Below are 7,701 nucleotides of genomic sequence, written 5' to 3'. Positions count from 1 at the left end.
GCATTGGCAGGCGGATTCTTATCCACTGTGCCACCAGGGAAGTCCCTGGGTGAGTGTTTTAAAGCCTCCAGTAGTGAGGGACCCATAGAGAGGGGGAATGAATGTTCTGAATACTAATACAATCTATCGCAGAAAGCAAGTCAAAAAACCTCACAGGCCCCAGGAGGGCATAGGCCCTCTCTAGGAAGAAAATAGAACAAGAAGGACCTCCAAGATGGCAGAGGCAAGAATTATGAAGGACAATAGCCTGACAAATCCCCTTTTCCCCTGAGAGCAGGACTAAGACCTAATCAAGAAACATTCCCTCCACCTAGGGTCCAGTGGTTAAGAATCCGCCTGCCAATGCAGGGGACACAGGTTTGATTCCTGGTCCGGGAAGATCCCACATGCCGTGGAGCAGCTCAGCCCGTGTGCCACAACTACTGAAGGCCGTGTGCCCTAGAGTCCGTGTGCCCTAGAGCCCGTATGCCACAACTACTGAGCCCACATGCCACAACTACTGAAGCCCGTGGGCTCTAGGGCCCACATGCCGCAACTACTGAGCCCATGTGCTGCAGCTACTGAAGCCTGCACGCCTAGAGCCCTTGCTCCACAACAGGAGAAGCCATCACAATGAGAAGCCCTCACACAGCAACAAAGAGTAGTCCCCGCTCGCTGCAACTAGAGAAAGCCCGCGCACAGCAACGAAGACCCAACGCAGCCAAAAAAAACTCACCTGATTGATGACAAACTTGGTCGTGTGACCTTTTTGGCCAATGGAATGTGAACACAAGTGACATGTGTCACTTGCAAATAGAAGCTTTGTTAGGGTGACCAAACATTTTGATTTGCCCAGGACTATTCTGGTTTTAGCACTGAAGCTGTGTGTCCCAGGAAACCCCCATTCCTGGGCAAAATGGGATATTAGTCACCCTAGCTTTATGAATCATTACATGGCCAAGCACTCTCTTTTTTTCCTTTTTCATGAGACCATAAATATCATTAGAAACCTCCCATGAGCCTTGATCACAGAATGAAGAGGAGATGCAGCTGACCTCTGTGGACATGTAACATGAACAGGAAAGAAGTCTTTGTGGCTGTGAGCCGTGGAGATGTGAGAGTTGTTTCTCACTGCAGCCTTAGGCATAACTTAGCTTATCTGACTGAGAACACTGGACATGGTGTTTCTGACATTCAGCTATTCATTCATCTACTACTTGTTGATGTCCCAGCAGACCCTGCCTCTTCCTTCCCTCCCTAAGGTTATACCAATTTTCTCCTTGAAACTCTGGTACTGTTGTGAGTAGGGTTGCCAAACAAAATACAGAATGCCCAGTCCAATCTGAACTTCAGATAAACAATGAATAATTTCTAAACAATTTTTACCAAATTTAAACTGATCAAATTTATATTTTTTACTAGTAAATTCACTAAATTAATTTTTTTACTATTGAAAATAATTTTAATAAGTATATCCCATGCAATATTTGGGTCATACCTATACTAAAAATTTATTTACTATCTGAAATTCAAATTGAACTGGGCATTCTGTAATTTTATTTGCTAAATCTGGCAAGCTAGTTGTAAGGAAAACACCTTCTGAGGTGCCTGGGACAAGGAGTATACTCAGAAAATTTCCTCTTCTGCAGGGAGGCGGCGTTGTTGAGTGGAGTGGTCCACAGACTTACTTGATCATCACACTTATGAGGAGCTTTAAAACAGGGACCTAGGGCTTCCCTGGTGGCGCAGTGGTTGAGAATCCGCCTGCCGATGCAGGGGACACGGGTTCGTGCCCCGGTCCGGGAAGATCCCATATGCCGCGGAGCGGCTGGGCCCGTGAGCCATGGCCTCTGAGCCTGCGCGTCCGGAGCCTGTGCTCCGCAACGGGAGAGGCCACAACAGTGAGAGGCCCTTGTACCGCCAAAAAAAAAAAAACCAGGGACCTAGGTATGACCTCAGACCTAATGAATTAGAAACTTGGGATACCTAGGGAATTCATACTCTAAAAAAACAAACAAAACTCCCTAGTTAATTCTGATTGTCAGCCAGGTTTGGAAATTACTGGTCTTCTCTCTTTTTTTTTTTTTTTTTGCCACACCGCGTGGCATGTGGTATCTTAGTTCCCTGACCAGGGATCGAATCGAACCTGCACCCTCCGCCTTGGAATCAGAGTCTTAACCAGTGGACCGCCAGGGAAGTCCCTGGTCTTGTCAAATTTTAAGGCGCATGCAAAGAACCTAGGGATCTTGCCAAAAAGATTCTGAATCAGTGGGTCTGGGGTGGGACCTGAGGTACAGCATTTCTACCACATTCCCAGATGATGCTGATGCTGTGCGTGTGTAGATCACAATTTTGTTTGAGTAGCGAGGCTTTAGAGCAGTGGTTCTCCAAGCTGATTGTGCATCAGAGCTACTGGGGGGCTTGCTTTACCAGATTGCTGGGCCCCACCCCAAAGTTTCTGATTTAGTAGGTTAACAAGTAAGTAGGGCCTCCACTTCTTAGAAAACTGCCAGGGACCTCACACTGAGAACCACTGCCCTAGGGGAAAGCATTCAGGCTTTGGAATCAGGGTGACCAGAGTTGAATTCCATCCCAACATGTGGACCACCCCCAGCAAATTCCTTACGATGGTACTCCACTCTGACTATACATTAGAATCGCCTGAAGAACATAAAAAATTCAGATGCCAGCGTCTTATCCCAGATCACATTAAATCAAAAAAGCTGGGAGACCCAGAGCCACAGTTTACAAAGTTCCTCGGGTGATTCTAATGTATAGCCAGGGTGGAGAGTCATTGAAATGCTTTGAGCCATTCTCCTCATCTGAAATGAAGACTGTGGGGATTAAGTGAAATAAAAGATGTAAAGGATCCGGTACAAGGCAGGCACTCCAAGCAGCTGCTATTACTCCTTCTCTCTCTATTGTTGCTTTCTTCCTTGCCTTCTAGCTTAGAGGAAGAGTGGTCTCCAGGCCAGTCCAAGGCCCATCTGGTCCTCCTCCCCCACAAAAATAAACCTAGTCGCCTTTGTCATTTTGCTTCTGTCACTGCCCCCTCTCGCCAGCCTCTGAAGTCTATTTCCCATGGGCTCCTCTCTATGTCTTTTAAAATACTCTGAACACCCTCATCACTCAATCTTGCTGCCATCCTGTTTCCTGCCCCTTCTCATGAATGTATTTTTTAAGCACGTGGCCTACAACTGGGCCAATTCCTAGGTTCTCCTTAACCCCTGGGAACAAGGGACTCATTCTCTCCACCCCTGAACCTAAATTTTACTACATAGACACCCAAAGATTATCAAGACTGTTTGAGTGGTCAACCCCAAAGGTCTTTTCTGAGTAATTATTGTCCTTCAATTCAATTGAACAAACATATTTAGTGCCGTCACTGGGGTACAAAGATGAATGAGTCACCATCCTTGCCCTCAAGGGGTAGGGTACAGGAATGGCTATTTATGTAAATAAGTCAATAGTATTGATGAGATAAGAGCTATGATGTAAAGTGTGAACCATGTGGATTCTTGACTTAGCACTCAGACTTAGTTAAGGGCCTTGAGCATAAATATTTTTTGAATGAATTAATGAAAGATTAAATGAATGAATGAACTCCACAGGAAGGTGAGGGAAGGTTTTATGAATGAAGTGACCTCGCAGCAGTGTCCCAAAGGATGAGTAGGGTTTTCCAGGTGGAGAAGTGTATAGGTAGGTGTTCCAGATGCGGTCAAAGGTATGGGAGCAACAAATAGCATGGCACATTCCAGAAATGGTGATGATGTAACTGGCTGACAGGGAGGTGTGAAGGGGAATGGGTGGAGGGAAGGCTGGAGAGGGAAGGTGGTTTGGAGGTGGAGGTGTAAAGAGATGCTGAAGGACATCCTATGCCTCCGTAAGAGTTTGAATGTTATCACTTAGGTAATGGAAACCATTCCTGGGTTTTAACGAGGGAATCGGTTGATTAAAATTGCATTTTGAAAGGCAGCCTGGCCGCCACTTAAGCTACTGGGAGAGGATGAAACCCTTGGCAAGAGTGTATGGGAGAGGAGCAGAGGGTTTAGGACAGAACTCATGGCTGAAGAGTCAGACACAGGAAGGAGAGTCCACAATACAGACTAATGGGGGAGGTAGGGAAAGCAGAGGTTCCTGCCACCAGAGTCCCAGGCTACCAAGAAGTCAAGAAAGGGGGACTGAAAGCCGACTTCCAGATGTGGCAGTTACGGTGACCTTGTCAGAGCCGGTCCACTGGAGCAGCAGGGGCAGAGACAAAACTACAGCAATGGGCACCACAAGACCACTCCCTGCCCCTTTGATCTCTGTGACCACGTGCCTGCGCTCTCCTCGTCTCTCTCAACGGAAATACAAACTTAAAAGTATGAAGCCACGGGGGCTTCCCTGTTGCTGCAGTAGTCGAGAGTCCGCCTGCCGATGCAGGGGACATGGGTTCGTGCCCCGGTCCGGGAAGATCCCACATGCCGCGGAGCGGCAGGGCCCGTGAGCCATGGCCGCTGGGCCTGCGCATCCGGAGCCTGTGCTCCGCAACGGGAGAGGCCACAACAGTGAGAGGCCCGCGTACCGCAAAAAAAAAAAAAAGTTTGACTCAAAAACTCTTACCTTGGGCTTCCCTGGTGGTGCAGTGGGTAAGAATCCGCTTGCCAATGCAGGGGACACGGGTTCGAGCCCTGGTCTGGGAAGATCCCACATGCCACAGAGCAACTAAGCCTATGTGCCACAACTACTGAGCCTGCGTGCCACAACTACTGAGTCTGTGCGCCACAACTACTGAAGCCCGCACGCCTAGAGCCTGTTCTCCACAACAAGAGAAGCCACCGCAGTGAGGAGCCTGCGCACCACAACGAAAGAGTAGCTGCCACTCGCCACAACTAGAGAAAGCCTGTGCGCAGCAACGAAGACCCAGTGCAGTGAAAAATAAAAATAAATAAATAAAAACCCTTGCCTACAAAACTCAACCTTTCCCCTAATCTCCAATCCTGCCTTTTTAGTCCCAATGTACTATTTGCCCTTTTCCTTGCATATATCTTTTACCACAATCTCACCAGACCTAAATAAGACTTGTCTTTCCTCCTCCATATTACCATCACCTTGGAATCCTCTCTGACCCTTCCCTTCCCCTTGCACCCCAGATTTAACCTGCAGGAAGTCCTGACGAATCTTTCTGTAATCACGTCACTCCTTCCTTGCTTTTCCTTTTTACTCCCTCTGTCAAGTTCATATCTTTATCACTACACCTAGGCTAATCAATTGCCTACTCTCTCTTCTACCTGGCTCCAGTCTCTCCCACACTAAATTACCCTGAACACTGCCTTCAGACTAACTTGACTAAGATAGTACTTGATGATATATAATCATAACAGAGCATATGACTGCTGGAATGGTGCCATGAAGAGCTCCATGAACCCTCTCCCCAGTGAAACAACCATAATTGGTGAAAACTATTTAAAAAAATTAAAACCCCAAATGCAACAATTTGTAGTCTCTGAAATTTGTTTTAAGAGCACACAGTAAATTAAGAAACATTTATTCAAGAAAATCTACTAAATCTTAGCAAGAAAAGTGAGAGTTGTACAACATAATAAAAACAATTAACACTGCTGTATGTCATATGTCTTCACTAGAATAGTCCAGCAAAGTCACTAAACAAACAAACAAGCAAACAATAACAACAAGTCCCAGAGGGGAGAGGAATCCATATCCAAAGTTACTACATTACCCAAAATATCCAGTTTTCAACAACAAAAATTACGGTACGTACAAAGAAATAGGAATGTATGACCTATACACACAAAAATCAGGCATCAGAAACTGCCTTTGAGAGGGCCCAGTTGTCAGACTTACCAACGCCTTCAAAATAATTGTTATAAATATGGTCAAAGGACTAAAGGAAACTGTGTTTAAAGAAGTAAAGGAAGGTCTGATGACACTGTCTCATTAAATAGAGAATCTCAGTAAAGAGAAATTATAAAAGAGAACCAATGGAAATTCTGGAGTCAAAAGTTCAATAAGTGAAGTGAAAAATTCATTAGAGTAGTCAGAATAGCCAAAACAACCCTGAAAAAGGAGAGCAAATTTGGAGGACTCACACTTAACAATTTCAAAACTTACTACAAAACTTCAGTAATCATTGTGTAATATTGGCATAATGATAGACATATAGATCAATGAAATAGAATTGAGAGTCCAGAAATAAACCTATACATTTCTGGTTAAGTGATTTTTGACAAGCAAGGGTGACATTCATGGTGAAAAGTATAGTTTTTTCAACAAATGGTGTGGGACAACTGGATATTCACATGCAAAAGAATGAAGTTGGGCATCTTCCTCACATCATACACAAAAATTAACTCAAAATAGATTATAGACATAAATGTAAGAGCTAAAACTATAAAACTCTTAGAAGAAAGTATGCAAGTAAATCTTCATGGATCTTGGGCTAGGTAGAGTCTTCTTAAATATGATACCAAAAGCACAAGCAAAAATAAATAAATTGGACTTCAAAATCAAAAACTTTCATGCTTCTCAATCATTTTTAAATGTACAATTCAGTGGTATTATGCACATTCACATTTTTGTACAACCATCACCACCATTCATCTCCAGAACTTTCTCATCCTGCAAAACAGAAACTCTGTACCCATTAAATAATAATTCCCATTACCTCCTTCCCGTGGTCCCTTGTAACCACTATTCTTTCTGTCTCTATGAATTTGACTTTTCTAGGCTCTTCATATAAGTGGACTCATACTATATTTGTCCTTTTGTGACTGGCTTATTTCACTTAGCATAACGGCTTCAATGTTCATCCATTTTGTAGCATGTGTTAGAATTTCCTTCATCTTAAAGGTTGGATGGTATTCTATAGTATGTATATACCACACTTTGTTTATCCATTCATCCATCAATGAACATTTGGGTTGTTGCCACCTTTTGGCTATTGTGAATGTTGCTATGAACATGGGTGTACAAATATCTGTTTGGATCAAGTAGCACGTGAAAGAACATTTTAAAATTTAATAGTTATGAAATTATTTTAATGTAGAGTAGAATAACTATAACCAGCACACTAAGCTTGCTATATCATAGATGGTATTACTTAGGTCCACAGGGATTCTCAACCTCAGCACTACTGACCTTTTGGGCCAAATAATTCTTCATTGTGGGAGCTGTTCTGTGTAGCAGCATCCTTGGCCTCTACCCACTAGATACCAACACCACTCCCTTCAGTTCTGACAACCAAAAAATGTCTCCAGACATTGCCAAATGTCCCTTGCCGGGTGAAACTGCCCCCAGTTGAGAACCATTGATTTAGGATGATACAGAGGTATTTAATATAAAAAAATGAATGAATTTAATGAAACAATATATTAAGTAAATAATAAGCAGGTAGTAAAGAGATAGGGTCAAAATGATGAACGTGATATGCAGGTGCCTGGAGCTTAGGATGCCTGGGGCACGCCATGCACTGAGCTAGGATAGCCAAATCCTCAGGCAGCTAAGAGGAAGCTATCAACTTAGATGAAATATTAACTGGCCTCTGTCACGGGCCCACTGTATCTTTTCATCTTCTCGCCTATTGATTCTCCACTTGGACTCTTCTCTGGACAAATCAACTTGTATTCTTCCACTTAGAGGCCTCTGTCCCTGTTGTCCTCCCCCAACTGGAATGTCATGCCACCCCAGCCTGACTTCAGCCCATAGACCTTCAAGGGCCAG

Source organism: Physeter macrocephalus, chromosome 11 (genome assembly GCF_002837175.3).
Source record: "Physeter macrocephalus isolate SW-GA chromosome 11, ASM283717v5, whole genome shotgun sequence".
NCBI lineage: Eukaryota > Metazoa > Chordata > Mammalia > Artiodactyla > Physeteridae > Physeter > Physeter macrocephalus.
Note: the sequence above shows the minus strand (reverse complement) of the source record.